This window comes from Canis lupus, chromosome 2, assembly GCF_011100685.1.
Source record: "Canis lupus familiaris isolate Mischka breed German Shepherd chromosome 2, alternate assembly UU_Cfam_GSD_1.0, whole genome shotgun sequence".
NCBI classification, from domain to species: domain Eukaryota; kingdom Metazoa; phylum Chordata; class Mammalia; order Carnivora; family Canidae; genus Canis; species Canis lupus.
The window spans coordinates 64,190,115-64,210,982 of NC_049223.1; the positions used below are offsets into that span (position 1 = coordinate 64,190,115).

The 20,868-nt window shown below is 43.3% G+C and overlaps 3 long non-coding RNA genes across 7 annotated transcripts in view; 1 reads left to right on the plus strand and 2 right to left on the minus strand.

The window, feature by feature from the left end:
- Positions 1–574, minus strand: part of LOC111092900 — a 29,328-nt gene extending 28,754 nt beyond the window's left edge. For both annotated transcript variants that reach the window (XR_005355807.1, XR_005355808.1), the window contains exon 1: positions 542–574. This is a non-coding gene — a long non-coding RNA (uncharacterized LOC111092900). The remainder of the gene's footprint in view (positions 1–541) is intronic.
- Positions 1–20,868, minus strand: part of LOC119870331 — a 108,713-nt gene that overhangs the window by 59,566 nt on the left and 28,279 nt on the right. The gene's annotated exons all lie outside the window — the stretch shown is intronic.
- On the plus strand, positions 687–11,987 carry LOC111094695. 3 transcript variants are annotated; one of them, XR_005355813.1, is made up of 4 exons: positions 687–1,398; positions 1,795–1,856; positions 2,170–2,417; positions 2,591–3,325. It is a non-coding gene; the product is annotated as an uncharacterized LOC111094695 (long non-coding RNA). The 3 variants fall into 3 exon arrangements; XR_005355814.1 differs by lacking the exons at positions 2,170–2,417; positions 2,591–3,325 and adding an exon at positions 11,950–11,987; XR_005355812.1 differs by having other exon boundaries at positions 2,170–3,325.

Below are 20,868 nucleotides of genomic sequence, written 5' to 3' on the forward strand. Positions count from 1 at the left end.
TCAGAACTGTGGTTGCCTGTGTGCGGGACAGAGGAGAATTCACTGGAAAAGAGCATAAAGAACTTTCTGGAGTGATGAGAATGTTTTACATCTTCATCTTTGTTAAGGGTATGGATTACATGAATATTGCTCCTTGGTGAAAACTCCTCAAACTGTATACTTAAAATCTATACCTTTTATCATATGTAAATTATTCCTCAACTTAAAAATAATGCTAATTCTACCCTCAGGTGTTTAGACACTGGCAGACAGTTCTTCCTAGACCTGGAGGCAAGAGAGCAATGGATGGAGGGGATGATTCTTCAACATGCTCACACTCACATGTTTGCACACATGCATGCTTACACACGTGTGTGCACACGTGCTTGCACACACACACACACGTGCACACACAGATGGCAGCATTCCAGGCAGACTAAGGCTCCCCTTTGGCCTTTGCCTCATTTAATGTGGAGAAGGCAACTGCCTCCCAGCTCCCAGGTCACTGCCCTGTGTGTCCGCCTGTCAAGATAAGAAGTCAGAGGCAGATGCTGCTAATTACCTGGCCTTTCAAGTGGTCCCACGGCCTCACATCTGGCTTCATCTCCAACATCCAGCTTGAGCCAATAAAAGCCAAATGAAATCACAAAGGGCTAATTTGGTGGTCATGGTTCTGACAGACTGAGCATGAGGAGGTGTGGGGGCAGGACGAGGACATGGTTGGGAGCATGGGGCAGGAGAGACATCTCGCTGACCATGCCAGCAGGATGGAAAGGTGAGAAGGCCACCCTTTCCTCGCAGTGAACTGCTTCTGCTCTGGCCAAGCCCAGAGGAGGTCCTAGAAGAATACTAGCTGCTTGGATTTGTGTTACTGAGCTGTCAGGGCCGGAGGCACTGCCTTCCCTGCCAGCCAGAGCCAGAGCCAGAGCCACCTTGGGAGTTGCATGCTAGCCTTGCAGGTGTGAGCCCCAGCAGCCCAGCAGCCCAGCTCCTCATGGGCACAAGCCTGTGCCTCCAGCAGGTTTGTGGGAGAGCAGGAACCTGTGGCAAATATTGCCAGGGGCAGACCTACCCCAGGAACCATCTGGGACAAGGCAATATGGAAAATCACCTAGCAATCGAGAGACTTTTGGAAAGCCCTCACCCCACCACCCTGTCACTTAGTCTGAAATTCCACCACTGAAGAGAGGCACTTCTCTGAATGGTAAAGCCTCTGTGGTCTCCCTACTAACATGCAGATCCTGGGGAGGTGTCACCCCTTAAGTCTATATCTTGGGAAGTAACATTCTTAAGTCTTGGAGGAGAAAGGCTAGAGGCAGACAGGAAAGATCGGTGACATCTCTGAATGATGGACCTCAGTCTCCCCACCTGTGGAACGAGGCCATGCAGTTGGATGACCTCCCAGGTTAAAGAGAAAAGGTGAGTCTGCCCTCCTCACGCCTTATCTCTGCCTCCTCGATCAAAGATTGCCAACAGGCAGTCCTGCAAGGCAGAGTCAGCCAGCAGACATGCTTGGCTTGGCCTGCAGAGCGTTTGAAGAGAATATGGGCCAACATTTAAAAATGGACAGATTTCACATTCTGAAAATGCCAAACGCCTGTTTCTTTGAGGAAACAGGAAGCTCTGAGGGCACCGGCCCCACCTTCCCCATGATAGTCCCCATTCTGTGCTAGGGCCGACTGCCCCCTGTAGATAGAGCACATGCTCTTCATTTGCTGCAGTCTCCACTGTGCCTCATTGCTTCCCAGCTGCCCCCCCCCCCCCGGCCCCAACCAGCTCACTTGGCCCTCTGCTTTATTTGCCTGACCCTTGCAGGCACCTGAGTTGGCAAGCCCATTCTGGATGGTCCTGGCCAGCAGCCCCTCACAGTACAGTGGGTGAGTGACCCCGGGCCCCGCGTTCCCTCACGGGCTCTGAGCGCTGTTCTGCTCCCTCTTTGGAAAGCCAAAATAGAGCTGGGGAGAGAGGGATGCTGAGAGCCCTTTGAAGGCTGTGCCGTGGGATTATTTTGCTAAACATAAAAACCCAAAAAGCAGCAGGGCCACTGATGTGTTTTCGCAAATTCCAGCAAATTAAAAAAATGTGTGCGCAGAATTCAATTGGGGGCCAGAGCCTGGCTTTCATGAAAGAATAAACTGTTGGCCAAGACAAAGCAGCAGATTAACTTTTACGGAATATGTTTCTCTCCAGGATGTGGCTCCCACAAGCAGGCTCCTCGTGTCTGTGACGAGAGATGCCGCTTCAACCTTTATCTGTAGCCAGTCGAGCCGCAGAGGCCAGCGGCAAGCCTGTAGTAGGACTTAAAATGGCTCGGCAGCAAATGTCAGAACTGTTTGATCTGCTTTTAGAAAATCACCTTTCAAGGCACTGGAAGATACTTGACACTTTGCAAAGAGATTAGAAACTTTTCAGCTGACTTGGAAAAAGAGACCAAGCAGGTTTGATTCCCGGGGAAGCAGGAGGGGGACCCCAGCAGTGCCCAGGGCCAGGAAGTCTGAAGCCAGTAGCCTTGCTTTAAAGGGAAGAGCCAGCTCCCAGCATGGCCTCGGCTGCCAGCTCCTGCCCTTGGCATCTGGGATGGTCCCAGGAGGTTTCCTCTCTGTGTTCTCAGGGAGAGGAGGTGACTCCAGGTGGCGTTAAGGTGCAAAGGGATGACTCAGCCCACCGGCTGGTCTGGAGGCCCTGGATAAATACGCAGAACTCAAAACAGGGCCTGGGCTGTCCAATCGGTCAGTACAAGTGGCTTGAGACCTGCTGAGAACACTCAAAGCAACTGTCACGACTACCCAGCTCTCCCTTCTCCGATGATCTGGTGACTGTCCTTTCCTATCACTCCCTGTCCTCATCCTGGCCTGGACCTGTCTCTGCTCCCACTTGCATTAATTCAACTGCCTTCCCACTGGCGCCCTTCCTCTGCCCTCTTCCCTAATCCGCACTACCCAAGACCACCAGCCAGATGATCCTGAAACATCCTGCTGCTCTAAAGCCACCTACGAAACCAACACCCTGGCACTAAAACTTTCAGCCTTTCCCTGGTAATAGTGACTGTTGCAACTATTATTATTCTATTTCAGTCATGTGTTGTGTTTTATATGGTTTAACTAATTTAATACAACCTCTTTCTTATTGGCCTCATTCTACATCTGAGAAAAATTGAGGCTTAAAGAGATTAATTGGCTTACAGAGAGTAAGTAGGATTCAAACCTGGATCTCCTATTGAAAACCATGCACAGAGACGTTGAGCCAAGGCATCTGGGTGGTTCAGCCAGTTAAGCATCTGCCTTTGCCTTGGATCATGACCATAGAGTCCTGGGATGGAGCCCCACATCAGGCTCCTGCTCAGTGGGGACCCTGCTTCTCCCTTTCTCTCTGCCCCTCCCCACCACTCATATTCTCTTTTGCTTGTGCTCTCTTCTCTCTCTCAAACAAATCTGAAAGAAAGAAAGAAAGAAAGAAAGAAAGAAAGAAAGAAAGAAAGAAAGAAAGAAAGAAAGAAAGAAAGAAAGAAGAAAGGAAGGAAGAAAGAAAGAGAAAGAAAGAAAGAAAGAAAAGAAAGAAAGAAAGAAAGAAAGAAAGAAAGAAAGAAAGAAAGAAAGAAAGAAAGAAAGAAAGAAAGAAAGAAAGACTAACTCTGGGCCATACACATGTTCCCTAGTCTCATAAAACATTGTCAGAAAAGTCACGTCTTCCAAAACCATGGCAAAATAGGTGAGGTCTCTAAAATAGGCTGCACCCACACACCAACAACCCATCTCCAGGATGAATGAAACAATGCTTTTAAAAATGCAGGATTTCAGACACAGAAGCCATGGCATGAGAGAGGTACTCTGAGAAAAAAGATCCTGCCGGCATCACATAAGGACTCCATGTCAGGTCAGCCCCTTTCAGATAGCTACACATGCTGCCAGAACTCAGTAGGTGAGAATCTAGACAAGGGATTAGGGATGTGGATTCCATCCCTATTTCTAAAACTAAATTAGGTGTTTGACATTGGGCAAGCTCCTGGGGCTTAGTTTCCATATGTATGAAACAGGCATGATAGCGTTCCCTGGCTTTACTAGTCAGGATAGGCTAGGTGATGCTGCAGTGACAAATGAGCCCCAAAGCTTGACAGTTTACCACAACAAAGGTATATTTCTCGCACACATTACATGTACAATGAAGGTTGGCAAAGAGCTGTGCTCTCCTATTGTAGTCATTCCTCAAGGACCCAAGGTGACAGAGGCTTCTCAATCTATACCTAGAACCAGCATCTCAGAGCAAGGCCTCACAGTTTCCCCACAGCAAGTAAAGAGAAGGATGGAGGGCAAAGCACCAGCAACTAATAATGACATATGTCACTGCTGCCTACATTTCATTGACACAACTTGCCACTGGACCCTGCCTAACTGCACAAAATTTTAGATCACAGTCCTGCCTACCAAGAAGCAGATAAAAGTAGATTGGAATGAATGATAGCCTTGTCCCTCACACCTGCCTCTCAGGGTGCTGTCAGCATCCAATGGGTTTCCAAGTAATAGTAACTGGGGAATCAGCTGGAGCCGTGATTCTGATCCCAGTCCCAGTCCTGGTTCAGGAAGTGATCTTGGGAAAGGGAAACCCCCTAGTTTCAACCTCCTGATCTGTGGTGTGGAGATATTAGTGACTACCTCATAGAGTTACTGTGAAAACAAGACAATGAGTGCAGGACTCTGAGCACAGCACTAAGTCTTTGATCAATGGTTGATGGCAGAGATGAGACAAGATTGGCCATGAGTTGATCATTTTTATGACTGATTGAGGGGCGGGACAGGATCCCTGAGTGGTTCAGTGGTTGGGCATCTGCCTTCAGCTCAAGGCATGATCCTGGAGTCCCAGGATCCCTGCATTGAGCCTGCTTCTCCCTCTGTCTATGTCTCTGCCTGTCTCTCTGTGTCTCTCATGAATAAATAAATAAAATCTTAAAAAAAAAAAAAAAGACTGATTGAGGGGCACTTGGGTGGCTCATTGGTTGAGTAATCTGCCTTTGTCTCAGGTCATGATCACGGGGTCCTGGGATTGAGTCCCACATCAGGCTCCCAGCAGGGAGCCTGCTTCTCCCTCTGCTTATGTCTCTGCCTCTCTTTCTCTGTGTCTCTCATGAATAAATAAATAAAATATTTTTTAAAATTTAAAAATTTAATTAAAAAATTAGGGATCCCTGGGTGGCGCAGCGGTTTGGCGCCTGCCTTTGGCCCAGGGCGCGATCCTGGAGACCCGGGATTGAATCCCATGTCGGGCTTCCAGTGCATGGAATCTGCTTCTCCCTCTGCCTGTGTCTCTGCCTCTCTCTCTCTCTCTCTCTCTGTGTGACTGTCATAAATAAATTAAAAAAATTTTTTTAATTAAAAAAATAAAAAATAAAAATTTAATTAAAAAATTAAAATATTTTTAAAATATTTTAAAATATTAAAATATTAATATAAATAATATTCTGAATATTTTTTAAATTGATGAATTCATGGGGATTTATTTAAATGTCCTCCTCACTTTTGTGTATGCTTAAATTTTTTTATTATAAAAGAAATTCTTTTAACCTGGGTAAGGTTGAGTGATGGCACAGAAATGGAGTAGTAAGGAACTCCAAGAATTGATTCCTCCGCAGAAGCAGCAATTAAACTGTAAAAACTAACAAAATCAATTCTTTTGGAATGCTAGAATTTAAAAAGAAAAATTTACAGCAACTAGGGGAGTTCTTAGTGAAGAAACAGGCTGCTAAATTTCAAAAACTGTGTAGCATTTTTGCTTGTCTACCATCCATAATTCTCCAGCTCAGTGGCAGCCATGGGGATGGCAGCCTGCATTCCTGGTGTAACTTGCTGAGGCTGGAGGATAATGCATATCTTGCTCTCAAAAAAACTGTAGTTATACATTTTGATTTGAGAGACCAGCACAGAGGCTGACCTTTGTTTTGTCCTCCTCAGGCTGGAGTAGTTTTCTGTGCGGAATCTGTAGAAAGCATTACACTACCTGTAGCCATTTGCCTGCCACTTTCTGGGTAGGACAGACAAGGTAAACAGCAGACAGACCCCTAAATCCGGAAAGGGAGAGACTAAAGAGGAAGATCCTTGGGACACTAAGGACTTCAAAGAGCCCCTATATATATATCAGGGAATCTGGAATACAACATGCATTCCCAGGGATGGACACATGCTCAGAAAAGATCTGATAGGACCTAAGGCTTCTACCTTAGGCTGACCTTTGGGGTCTGCACAAGGAAGAAGTGAAAGCCAAGGCAGATGTGTATGGCCTGACTTAGCATTGAAGGAATGTCCCAGCTCAGAACCAATATGCGAAGAGTAGTAGAGTATTTTTCTTCTTTTTGGTTCAAGCATTTAAGAAAATCTCTCACATCACCAGCTAACCTCTGAGATAAAGGAACAGAGACTTCTGTGACCATATACAACAAGGAATACAGTCTTTGCAAAAAAAAAAAAAAAAAAGGTTTGGAAGAGTCATTAACAAATGGATGGCTGCAACCCTCAAAAACCAACAACAGCAAACTGAGGAGAATCTGATTTTGAGAGTTACCATATTATAATATTCAAAATGCCCACTTATAACAACAAAAATATTACAAGACATACAAAGAAACAGGTAAATGTGGCCCATTCACAAGATGAAACAATATTGCCAGAAACTGTCCCCAAGGAAGCCCAGATATTATAAGTCTTGATAAAGACTTTAAATCAACTGTCTTAAATATGTTCGATGAGCTAAAGGAAACCATGGACAAACAAAAAGGAAACCAGAAGAACAAAGTATGAACAAATAGAGAATATTAATAAAAAGGTAGAAAATATTTTTAAAAATCTAATAGAACCCTGGAGCTGGAATGAAAAGCTCACAATAAGTATTCAATAGCAGATTTGTTTTTTTTTTTAAGACTTTATTTATTTATTCATGAGAGAGAAAGAGGCAGAGACACAGGCAGAGGGAGAAGTAGGCTCCCTCCGGGGAGCCCAATGTGGGACTCATTTCCCAGACCTGGGGATCACGACCTGAGCCAAAGGCAGAGGCTCAACCACTGAGCCACCCAGGCATCCCTCAATAACAGATATGATTAGGCAGATGAAAGAATCAGCAGACTTGAAGATAAGACAATTGAAATTTTCCAATCTGCAATGATACAGAGTTGTGTCCCCCTCCCTCTCTCTCAGCCTCTCCACATGGCACACAGAAGAAACCATGTAAGCACATGTGAGAAGGCAGCCACCTCCAAGCCAATAGAAAGAAACCAAACTTGCTGGCACCTTGACCTCAATTAATACAGAAAAAGCCTTTGCAAAATCCAACATTCTTCCCTGGTAAAAACAGACAGGAAACTAGGAATAGAACAGAACTTCTATGTGATAGATGCTCCAAATAATAACTCTTAGCTAACATAGTCAGTGGTGAAAGATTGAAAGCTTTTCTCCTAAGATTAGGAACAAGATAAGATGCCTTTCTTTTATCTTTTTCACTTTTATCACTTCTTTGAAATTCAGCACTAGAAGTTCTAACCAGAACAATTAGGCAAGAAAAACAATTAAAGGACATCCAAATTGGAAAGAAAGAAAATTATCTTTACTCACAGATGACGTGATCTTATAATATAGAACACCCTAAAGTTTCCACACCCCAAAAAAACCTGTTAGAACTAATAAATTCAGCGAAGTTGCTGAATATAAGATCAACATGCAAAAATCAGCTGAATCTTATACATTAGCAATGAGCAATCCAAAAAGAGAAATTAATAAAAAATTCCACTTACAACAGCAGCTGAAAAAATAAAATACTTAGGTGTAAATTTAACCAAGGAAGTGAGAGACTTGTACACTGAAAACTACAAGACATTGCTGAAAGAATAAAGACGACCTAAATAAATTAATTCATAGATTGGAAGACATAATATCATTAATATGGCAATACTACCCAAAGCAATCTACAGACCCAATGCACTCCCTGTCAAAATCCCAACTGCATTTTTTTTTTTTTGCAGAAAGAGAAAAATCTATCTTAAAATTTATATGGAATGTCAAGAGACCCCAAATAGCTAAAACAGTCTTGTAAAAGCACAAATTTGGAAGACTCACTCTTCCCAATTTCAAATCTAACTATAGCTACAGTTAACAAAACTGTAGTACTAGCATAGGAGGATAGACATATAGACCAATGGAACAGAATAAAGGGCCCAGAAATAAACCCATGTTTCATCAATTGATTTATGACAAGGCTACCAAGACCATTCAATGAGGAAAGGACCATCTTTTCAACAAATTGTCATGGAAAAACTGGATATCCACATGCAAAGTAATGAAATTGGACCCTTACCAATTTCAAAGTTAAGGCATAATGGATCAAAGACCCAAATTTAAGAGTTAAAACTATAAAACTATTAGAAACACAGGAGAAAATTTTCATGACCTTAAACTTGGTGATGGTTTCTTAAGTATAACACTAAACATACAGGCCACAAAAGAAAAAAATTAGGTAAAATGAACTTCATAAAAATTAAAACTTGTGTGCATCAAGAGAGTAAAAAGGCAACTCACTAAACAGGAGAAAATATTTGCAAGTTGTATATCTGAGAAGAGAATAATATCAAGAATACATAAAGAACTCCTACACTCAAGGGCAAGAAAACAGATGACCAAATTGAAAAATAGACAAAAGATTGACATTCCTCCCAAAAAGATCTACAAATGACCACTAATTAAAGATCTACAAATGACCACTAATTAAAGGATGTTCAAGATCACTAGTCATTAGGCATTTCCAAATCAAATACTACTTCATACCCATTAGGAAGACTATTATAAAAAAATATGTAAGGGGCAACAAGGTGGCTCAGTTGGTTAAGCATCTGTCTTTGGCTCAGGTCATGATCCCAGAGTCCTGGGATTGAGCCCCATGTGGGGCTCCCTGCTCAGCAGGGAGCCTGCTTCTCCCTCTACCCTTCCCCTCTGCTCATGCTCATGCTCTTTCTCTCTCTCAGATAAGTAAATAAAATCTTTTTAAAATATAAATATATGTATGTAAATTAGGGGCAGTGGTGTGATCAGTTAAGCATCAGACATGGTACACTAATTCTACATATAATTTTTGAGGAACCACTAAACTTTTTCACAGCAGCTGCATCATTTTATGTGCCACCAGGAATGCATGAAGGTTCCAATTTGTTCATATCCTCACCTATATATATTTTTTATATATAAATTTATATATGTAATTTTATATATTTATATATATAAAATCCTATCTGATTTAAAAGAAAAATGCATAAAACAATAAATAAAAGTCTATGTTAATAAGCACACACATATAAAGATATAATTTATGACAATAACAGCATAAGAGGGAAGAGACAGAGATGTATAGGAACAAAGATTTTGTGTGCTATGGAAGCTAACTTGGAATCAATTCAAACTAGATGGATATAAATTCAGAAATTAATTGTAACCCCCATGGTAAACACAGAGGTAACCTTATATTTGGCAAGTGGAGTCTTAGACATACCACCAAAAGCCCAGGCAACAACAACAACAAAAACCAAAAATTGGATTTCACCAACTTTTAAAACTTTTGTACATCAAAGGACAGTATCAAAAGACTGAAAAGACAACGCACAAAATGGGACAGAATATTTACAAATCCTATATCTGAGAAGGAATTAGTATAAGAATATATGAAGAACTCCTACAACTCAACAGTAAGAAAATATACAACCCAATTCAAAAATGGGCAAAGGGTTTGAATAGACATTTTTCCAAAGAAGATATGTAAATAGCCAATAAGCACATGAAAAGATGCTGAATACCACTGGTCATTAGGAAAAGGCAAATCAAAACCACACTGAGATAACCACTTCACACCCACTAGGATGGCTACATTTAATAATAATAATAATAATAATAATAATAATAATAATAATAAAAGTGTTGGTAAGGATATGGGGAATTTGGACCCTCACACTTTGCTGGTGGGAATGTGAAATGTTTCAGCCATTACGGAAAATAATTAGCAGCTCTCCAAAAAGTTAAATATAGAATCACTAGATGACCCATCAATTTCACTTCTAGCTAGACACCTAAAAGAATTGAAAACAAGAACTCAAACACACATATGTTTATAGCAGCAGTATTTACGATAGCCAAAGGGTGGAAAGAACCTAAATGTCCATCAATGGATGAATGGATAAACAAATAGTGGTATTTAAATACAATAGTATTCAGCCATAAAAAGGAATAAAGTACTGATACATGCTACGATATTATGAATTAAACATTATGTTAAGCTACAGAAGGTAGGCACAAAAGGCCACTTATTGTGTAATTCCATTCATTTGAAATATCCAGAATAGGTAAAGTCGTAGAGACAGAAAGCTGTTTAGTGGTTTCCAGGGGAGTGAGGAAATCTTGTTTAATGGCTACGGAGCTTCCATTGAGAAGACGAAAAAATTCTGCATTGGGATAGTGGATAGTGGTGACGGTTGTACAACCTTGAGAATGCACTAAATGCTACTGAATTCTTCACTTTCAAATGGTTAATTTATGTTCTGCGAAGTCCACCTGAAAAGAAAAAGAAAACCCAAAATCCAAAAAATCTAGAAGACAGACTTTGTCATTCTTTATTTACTGATGAAAAATCTAATGCCCCAGGGGCCAAGTAACTTGTTCAAGGTCACCTATGCCTTTCTTAGCAGTCAAGAATCACAGCTTCTGAATCTAAAGGCAAGCCTGGTCCACCTCAGCCTCATGGGAAGTGACAGTAAAATCAAGGGAATAGGGGAGAAGTGAGAGACAATTTGTAGACTCCACACGGATTTTATAGACCTAGTGGGCTGTTTGGTTTTTTGGTTTTATTCTAAAATTTTCCAAGGGCACACTTACCTTTCCAAGGGCACACATGTATTTCTTGTGCAGGTGCCAAAGTATTGAATGAATTTCGTAAACCCAATCATAAACCCTGGCAATGGCTGGCGAGCCATCAGGGTGGGAGATCTCATGCACTAGGGCAAAGTCACCACCCACCACATGCAGACTCCACCACCCACGTCTCCTGCAAGTTACTGTTGCTATGAGAGCCATAAAGTCAGTATTTTATGGCCTACCCCTTTTTTTTTCCTGAATAAGTCCCTGCTCTTGTATTTTCACCGTTTGCGACCATACTATTAGGAGATTTAAAGGTTTTCATATGCACTGGAATATTTTTATTTTCAAGTTTTTTGAAGACATGTCTGAATAAACTGAAAAGTGTTATAGAAAAATAGACTGTGAACTTCCCTAGTTTTAACGTATTTGCTTATCCGTATTTTTTAGTTTTGCTGAACCATCTGAAAGTAAATTTCAAACAGAATGACAATAGAACTTCAGCAGGCATTGTCAAAAAATAAGGATACTTTCCCACAGTATCATTATCTCATCTAACAAAATCAACACTAATTCCCTAGTAGCATCTAATAATCAGTCCATATTCAAGTCCTCATTTGTTCCAAAAATGTCTTTTAGAGTTGTCTAAGCTAGAATCCAAAGGCCACATCTTGCACTTGTGTCTCGTAGGTCTTCTTTAGAACAATCCCTCCTCAGTCTTACTTTTTTCTGCATGACATTGAGTTTGTTGAAGATACTAGACCTTTTATCTTAAGGAATATTGCACAACTTGTATTTGTCTATCTGATTGTTTCCTTGTGGCATCATTTAATCTGTCCCTTTGTTCTGTATTTACCATAAACCAAAATTAGGGCTAAAGGCTTGGTTACGAGTGGGTACAACATCTTTAGCAGGGATCCCTCAAAGGTGAAGCTATGGCTTCATCATGATATCCCATCAGGAAGCCCAGGACAACAGAATTCCTACATTAGTGATGCTAGATAAATTTAATTCCTAGATAGAGGGGCAAAAGCCAGATCTTGCCAATAAGCAATTACATATTTCTTTTTTTTTATTTTTTATTTTTATTTATTTATGATAGTCACAGAGAGAGAGAGAAGCAGAGACACAGGCAGAGGGAGAAGCAGGCTCCATGCACCGGGAGCCCGATGTGGGATTCGATCCTGGGTCTCCAGGATCGCGCCCTGGGCCAAAGGCAGGGGCCAAACCGCTGAGCCACCCAGGGATCCCTACATATTTCTTTTTGCAGGTAGAGTATGGGGTCGGTACCCTGGCATTGTGCAAAAATCCATTCTTGGTCAACATTCCACCTAATGCTTTCAACAACACTGATGAACCTTGCCCGTGTCAATTAATTTTATTAACGGTTTCCTGCCTTGTTAATTTTCTCCATTCTCACTGGTGTGAGGTGGTATCTCATTGTGATTTTGATTTGTATTTCCCTGATGGCAAGTGATGCAGAGCATTTTCTCATGTGCATGTTGGCCATGTCTATGTCTTCCTCTGTGAGATTTCTCTTCATGTCTTTTGCCCATTTCATGATTGGATTGTTTGTTTCTTTGGTGTTGAGTTTAATAAGTTCTTTATAGATCTTGGAAACTAGCCCTTTATCTGATACGTCATTTGCAAATATTTTCTCCCATTCTGTAGGTTGTCTTTTAGTTTTGTTGACTGTATCCTTTGCTGTGCACAAATGTTGGAGAGGATGTGGAGAAAGGGGAACCCTCTTACACTGTTGGTGGGAATGTGAACTGGTGCAGCCACTCTGGAAAACTGTGTGGAAGTTCCTCAAAGAGTTAAAAATAGAACTGCCCTACGACTCAGCAATTGCACTGTTGGGGATTTACCCCAAAGACACAGATGCAATGAAACGCCGGGACACCTGCACTGTTTATAGCAGCAATGTCCACAATGTTTATAGCAGCAATGTCCACAATAGCCAAACTGTGGAAGGAGCCTCCGTGTCCATCGAAAGATGAATGGATAAAGAAGATGTGGTCTATGTATACAATGGAATATTCCTCATCCATTAGAAATGACAAATACCCACCATTTGCTTCAACGTGGATGGAACTGGAGGGTATTATGCTGAGTGAAGTAAGTCAATCGGAGAAGGACAGACATTATATGGTCTCATTCATTTGGGGAATATAAATAATAGTGAAAGGGAATATAAGGGAAGGGAGAAGAAATGTGTGGGAAATATCAGAAAGGGAGACAGAACATAAAGACTCCTAACTCTGGGAAACGAACTAGGGGTGGTGGAAGGGGAGGAGGGCGGGGGGTGGGGGTGAGTGGGTGACGGGCACTGAGGGGGGCACTTGACGGGATGAGCACTGGGTGTTATTCTGTATGTTGGTAAATTGAACACCAATAAAAAATAAATTTATTATAAAAAATGTATTAATAGTTGCAAAATGGCCATCTTCTAATTGTCTCTTTTCTTTATTTATTAGCTGGTATTGTTCCATAAAGAGGAGCTTTTCCCTCCTCAACTGGGGCCATTTGGCCACACCATAATGGGAGCATAAATATTCAAACGTAATAAGCAATCTTGACAGAACATCCAGAACTAGAAGTTGGACCCCAGGAGTGGGTTGGCAGGGGAAGTGGGGCCTGACACGATTAAGGGACAAGCAGTGTGTGGATGCTGGATCTCCCCAAGACCCACCAGCATCTTTCATTTGTTTGATAGATAACCACAACCCCAGGCAAGTAGGCAGATGGGACTATGGTCAAAGCAACAAATTGTCAGAATTAGTCACCAATTTTCCTTTCTTTTTTGTTTAATATCTCGTGGATCCATTTTTCCACTCTTTGACAATTTGGCCACAATTCAAGCTATTTCCACTGGTTTTCAGGTTTCAGGGAAGCTTCTGGTTTCTTTGATTCCTACTTTCGTACAACAGCAACATTCTTTTTAAGGCACTTGTCAGTGTTTTTGTTTTTTAATACAGAAACGTTATCAGGCAATCTTGGCTGCCCCAGTAGCTTTATAACGATGTCATAAATACCTAAATTTGTCTCCGGTACTAAGTGAAATGCCCATATCAAATTTGGTCAAAATGAACATTTTCACTGATCATTTTGGTGTAAGTAAAGTAAGTAAGTAAAACTTTCTAAAATTGATCTCAGGATTACTTTCTGCAATCTATTTTTGCACTTTAAAATTGTAAATGCAATTAAATCCAATACTGCTTACTTTACATATTTAGCAATGTGCCTCACCTTTATATAACATGTTGACTTTGTGTTTAGGTAGTTTTCATAAAGAAAAACAAAACAGCCAACAGTGACAACCACACAAACAATTTTTTACCAGATGTTCCTGAAAACAACACTTCAGATTTTAAATGTTTTTCTTTTCTTTTCAAATTTTTATTTAAATTCTAGTTAGGTAATATATGTGCAATATTGGTTTCAGGAGTAGAATTCAGTGATTCGTCACCTACATACCACACCCGGTGCTCATCTTAACAAGTGCCCTCCTTAATCCCCATCACCCATGTAGCTCATCCTCCATCCACCTCCCTCCATCAACTGTCACTTTGCTCTCTATCCTTAGGAGTTTCTTATGGTTTGTTCCCCTCAAAGAGTTTAAGTTGTTATCTTAAGAGTGGAATGTGAAACAAGGAGGTGAGAAATTGTTGCATAAATCATTTCCAATTCAGCATTCCATTCAGCAGAGGCGTGGCTGTAGCTCTCACCCTGTGTGTTCCTCACTGTTGGATGGCGCCATGACTTCAGTTGGACAAATCATTGTCAGAAAAGGGCCGAGCCCTTCATTTGGCAGTGAAGCCACTGTGATGAAGAAAAGAGTTCCAGATGCAGACTTACCCCCGGCATTCTGCAGTGCCTGGGGGGGATCCCACACCAGCTTTCCTAGTCACCCTCTTGGTGTTAGCTAATTTACATGGGGTCAGGGTAGGGGCTGAAGGACTTCCTAGGTGAGGGCCAGAATCCAGGAGATTCTCTCTCCCTCTCTCTCTCCCTGTCTCGCCATCCTCCCCAGCATCTAAACACTCCTCCTATTTTGGAGGAACATCCCCTATGGAATCCTGGGAGAGTCTGGGCAACACTTCAAAGGACTTTCCAATCTTCTCTTGGTACCCAGAATTCTTTCATTCCATTCCTCTTGTGCTTAAGCTTGCCATCTCCCGTTGTATCATATAAAACCAGAACCCAGACTGAACGGGGACCCCTAAAGTATAAATCCTCCTGAAAGAAAGAAAAGTCTGCTGTTATGAGCCAGACTTGGCACCTGAGCCTGCAAGTGGGGGAAGAATAATAGTTCTGGCCCTGCTGGCTCTTAGTCAAGCCTCTCCTGAGCCTGTGATTGTGGCCACCAGAGCTAAGACACCCAGAGCCCATGCCAGTCTGCTGTGGGATCCCTCTGACACAGCACAGAGCCCGTTGCCTTACTCATTTCCCACAGGACATGAGCCACAGCTCCCAGACGACAGCCTAAGGGAGGCCAGAGGAGGGGAGCCCAGACCAGCACCAGATGGTGGCCTGGACACCAACGATACACTGAGGACAGCTGTCTGAGCAGAACAATAAGAGCGTGCCTTTCATGGAGGGTGGGGGGCGGCCATGGGAGGAGGTGGCAGTGGCTCACAAGCTATGGCACAGAAGACTGAGCTACTAGGCACGTGAGACAAGAGTTAAAGAGAGAGGCTTTGAAGCCAGACTTCTTGGACTTTGACATTGGCACTGCCATTCACCAGTCATGTATCTTTGCACAAGTAATTTCCCCCCTCTGTGTGTCAGTTTCCTCATCTATAACATGGGCTGCTATTAAGTGTACCTATCTCAAAGGGCTGTTATGGTCATTAAATCGACCAATTCTTGAGCAGCACTTGTACTGCACACATAGCAAGAACTCAATAAATGCCATCATCGTTAGCAATTAAGAAGTGCACTGTTTTAATACCGATAGCTCTGTGGAGGAAGGTGGGAAGGGTAGGGAGCTGTTCAATCAGAAAAAGCCTACTGGATATGGTAGGGGCCATCATTTGAACCCATCTGGTGAAGCTTAGAGACATTTGGAACAGTTGTAAACTCAATGGTTGTTGGCAAGCTGTGATGTAATGATGAGTCTAGAGCAAGCAAAACTCTCATGCACGGGGTTGGGAATATAAATTGTTGGCCAGTATCTAACCAGAACTAAAGATCTGCTTGTCTAGGACAAACGTATTCTACTCTTACATATATGTCAAATAGATATTCATGTCACCAAAAGATATGTATAAGAATGTAAGCAACAGCACTATGTGGAATAGCCCAAAAAGGGGACCCAATACCCAACAACAGTAGAATAGGTAAATAAATTGCGAGATAGATAGGCTAAATAGTCTCACATACATAATGAGAACTGTATATAATGTATGTATAATGAAATACTTCTCCAAAAATGAGAATAAGCAAACTGAAACTACATTCAACCAATATGGATGAATCTCAAACACATTGTTGAACAAAAGAAGCCAAACAAAAAAAGATACTCATTGATGATTCCATTTATATAACATTCAAGTTCACAACCCGGCAACACTAATTTATGCTGTTAGAAGCCAGAAGAGTGGTTGCCCGTGGGAGGTGACACATCTGGGAGGGGACATGAGAAGAGTTTCTGCGGTACTGGTGAAGTTCTATTTCTTGATCTGGGTACTGAGGGATATGTTCACTTCGTAAAAATGCATCGTATCAGGATTTGCATACTTTTCTATACGTGTGTTAGTATGTCAATAAAGATTGGCTGGGAAACTTTTAATGAATTCATGTTCGAGCAGTATTTGCTTTGCCAAGTAAATGCTAGGCACAGCACTAACTACAGAGGGGATCCAGGGTGGTCCAGACACAGCCCACCCTTACACGGGGTTCAGGTCAAGCCTTGCACTTGGCACAGGTGACTGAGCCTCTGCCCTTTCTGATCCAAGTCCTTCCCCTGGCCCAGACCTAAGTCTCAAGCTGCTGACTCAAAACAAAGGGGTTTTGGTGACTGAAAACAGAGGGGTTTTCCACCATGAACATGAGTATCCAAACCACCAGAGCAGGCTCCTAGCCATGGATGCTCCCACCCCTGCCAGGTGTATAAGAGTCAAGTTCGCTCTCAGCTCCTTCCCCTTCTTTCCCTAAGTGTCCCACCCCACCCGCCTTGAGCTTCTCAGACCTCCTCTATCAGGCCCCACCTGCCTCCCAGAGCCCGCATGAGAGGAACTAGAATAAAATTGGACTTGACATGAAACAGATGTGCTTTCATGTACTGTTCCACCTTGTTCTAGTCGTGTGACCTCAGGCAAGTCATTCCACCTCTGTGAGACTTAATTTCTGAAATCTGAAAAAGGAAGTTCTATCGTATCTACTTTACAGGATTCTTGGGAGGTTGAAAGGGGTTAATATATGTAAAGAGCTTAGGCACAGCACCTGGCACAATAAATAAATTGCAGCGACAATGGTTCAAATCTCCCAAGAACACATTAACTTAAATTTTGTAGGGAAATGTCTCAACCAAAAGATGCAAATGGCCCTTTCACCTCACAATGAAAGACAGTCATGACCAGAGAGTGAGAGCAAGGAGGCAGTCAGAGGATGAGGGCAGAGGGATGAGACCTCTTGGATCCTTCTGCCCTCTGAATCAGTGACTTGGAGAATCCTGTTAGGAGGGCATGGGAGACAGGAACTCATGGGCATTGCTTGGAGAATAGGCCGTGCAGCCAATCCAGGAGCAAGAGGTGGTGTTCAGTGACATTAAACATATTTGTGACTAGTGGGGAGGGGTCTGCAAACTTGTAACCCAAATCTGTTCCCCCACTGTTTTTGTAAATAAAATTTTATGACAACACAGCCACGCACACCCATTAACATATAGCCTATGGCTGCTTTAATGCTATGACGGCAGACTTGAGTCATTACAACAGAAATTGTATGATGCACAAAGCCAAAGATACTTGCTATCTCACCTTTACGAAAGTTTGCCAGGTCCCAACATAGGACCCAGTGACCCCACTCCTGTGGGCAGAAATCTTCCTACCGGTCTGCTAGGAACAGAACTCATTGCTGCATTGCCAATTAGGGGTTCATCTCTGAGGAATCAAAGAATAAAATGTGGGCAGTGCGCACTATGGAATATAGTTTAAAGATTTATTTATTTATTTATTTATTTATTTATTTATTTATTTATTTATTTATTTATTTTAGAGAGAGAGCATGAGCAGAGACAGGGGCTGAGGGAGAAGGAGAGAGAGAATCTAAAGCAGACTCCCCACTGAATGTGGAACCTAATGCGGGGCTCGATCTCACAACCCCAGTCATAATAAAGAGTCGGACACTTAACCCACTGAACCATTGAGGTGCCCCTGGAATACAGTTTAAAGCAAGGAATCAGATGCATGTACAGCAGCATGGGGGATTCTCAAAAGCACAGGGGCTAAGTGAGAGAAAATTAAAAATGAAAATGAGAATAATAAAAACAGCTAACATCTTTTTTGAGCATTTAGAATTTAAGCAGCAACCTGAGTGCTTAAGTATGATCTCATTTAATCCTCTGGACAGCTCTACCAAGCAGGAAGGAATATACCATCCCATTTCACAGATGAAGACACTGAGACACTCAATGGGTAAGTAACTGCTGGCAAGTGGCAGAGCACAGCAGTTTGAGTCCAAAGTCCGATACTCTTGACCGCCACACTGTACAGAGCGCAGCGTCTCTCCGTATACTAAGATCACATACAACAAAACAGGTAAGCGGCAGCCTGGGTGGCTCAGCGGTTTCGCACCACCTTCAGTCCAGGGCGTGATCCTGCAGACACCGGATCCAGTCCCATGTCGGGCTCCCTGCATGGAGCCTGCCTCTCCCTCTGCCTGTGTCTCTGCCTCTCTCTGTTTCTCATGAATAAATAAATAATATATTGTTTTTTTTAATGAAAGGTAAGCTTTGTGTTCTGTGCATTTTACCATAATAAAAAAAGGAAGAAGAAAGAAAGAGAGAGAGAAAGAAAGAAGAAAGAAAGAAAAGAAAGAAAGAAAGAAAGAAAGAAAGAAAGAAAGAAAGAAAGAAGAAAGAAAGAAAGAAATGCACATCCACATACAGAGCAACAACATGTATTTGAGGATATTTACCCAGCGAGCGAAGGCCGCCTCCAGGCTGGGGGAATGGGGGTTTGGGGGTGGGGGGTTGCTGAAGGCAGGGAGGTGTCCAACAAGGACAAATGATCGCAGCCCGCTACGAACCGGGCAGGGTGATGAACTCCACTCCGTGCACCTAAGATGCAGAATTTTTCCAGCTTTCAAGTTTTCAGAGAGACTTCTGCGCCCCCAGTGCAGCTCCGGGCCGAGCGGAGGCCTTGGGCTGCGCCCCCGCGCTGCCCGCCTCCCCGGCCTCCCAGGCCTCCCCGGCCTCCCCGTGGGCTGTCCCGGCAGCGGCGCGGGAGCCGGGTGCGCAGTGGGCACGACGGGCGCCGCGGGCTGGCTGCCTTATCGCGCCGGACAGAACAAACAGCGTGGGGCCTGACACGGGCCCTCCCCGTGGCCGCAGCGGGGCAGCCGGCTTTTTCTCCTGACCATCTTTGAGCTCGAGATCAGACACAGGGAAAGATTAAAACAAATATGAATTTAATCAAGGGATTCTGCTATCCTGGGGTGGAAACAGGAGCCTGCTGACATATAGAGGCTGGAGCGCTGGGGAGCCAGAGTCGAATCAAAGCCGCTTGCTTACCACTAACCGCTCAGATGATCCATATCATAACAACAAAAAAGAAAAACAATTATTTATTCTTTTTGATGTTGCAGCTCAGCAGCAAGTTGCTTTTTGAAGAGAGCAAGGTCAAAACCAAGTTATTGTTTTTGCCTGAAACTTTGACAGGGACTCCGAGTTCTTTCGTGTGACCTACTTAGATGAGAGATGTAGCGAGGTTGGAAATGTTCATTCCTTCTGGGCCACGGATTAGGGCTTGCTTTCTTCTCTGCCCTGCCTCCTCCTCTCCGCCCCTCTCTCCCCTCTCTTCCTGTTAAGGACCTGAAGACGATGTCACGGGGAACACAGAGGCCGCCCGGCAAAAGTTCTGTCTCCTCCTGGAGAGCTCAAAGTCAAGGGCCCTGGCTGCTGGCTTCCGGGGCAAGCTGGACAAAACTCACCCTTTGGCGCCCTGCTTCACTGGCCAGGCATTCACCGGGCAGCTTCAGCCCTAAGTGCCAGGGATGCGTGCCCAGGAACAAATCAGATGGGGCCTGACCCAGGAAAGTCTGCATTTCCTAAGAGAGAGGAAGCGACTGTAATTCAGGGGATCCATGTAACCGCCGTGGTTCGTGAGAAAACAGGCTCTCATCACTCAGGCCTGGGATCCAGAGGCTTCCACTCCATGGAAGTGGCATTTAGGCTTCACCTACAGGATAAATCGTGTCCAGCCAGGGGGAAAAGGGAGGAGGAGGGTTGTGACAGAGAGAACAGCTTGCACTAAAGCCTTGCAGGTGAGAGCACGTGGATTCCAGGAGCTGAAGGCAGTTTGGTTCCAAGGGCAGAGCGTGGAGACCACAGACTAGACATGGAGCAGCTTCTGCAGGGCCTTGTGACGTCTCCGCCAGGAGTGTGGATTTCCTCTTTATGGCGATGGGGAGTCACAGCCAGGACTTTACAGCAGGAAGCAATGGATTGCTTCAGAAGGAGCAGAAGGAGGGGCTATAGGGAGGCAAGACCAGGATAAGGGATGACAGGAGAGGAGGCATGCTGGGTATATGGGTGGGGAAGACTGATAAGCTACATTGTGAGCTTGGGGGTCCAGCTGGAGCCATCCAGGAGGATGCCCACTGGATCTAGGGCTCAGGAGATATAGATTTGAGAGGTCACAGCACATGTCTCCCCTTTGGCCTCCTTGGATTTGGATTTTCATGTTCTTTGATTTTTCGACCAGATGTTGAAACCCTGGTGAGCCCCTTTGGGAAGCCAGAAACCACCATCAGACATCACTTTAACCCTAATGTATAGTCTAGTTCAGAAGTCAAG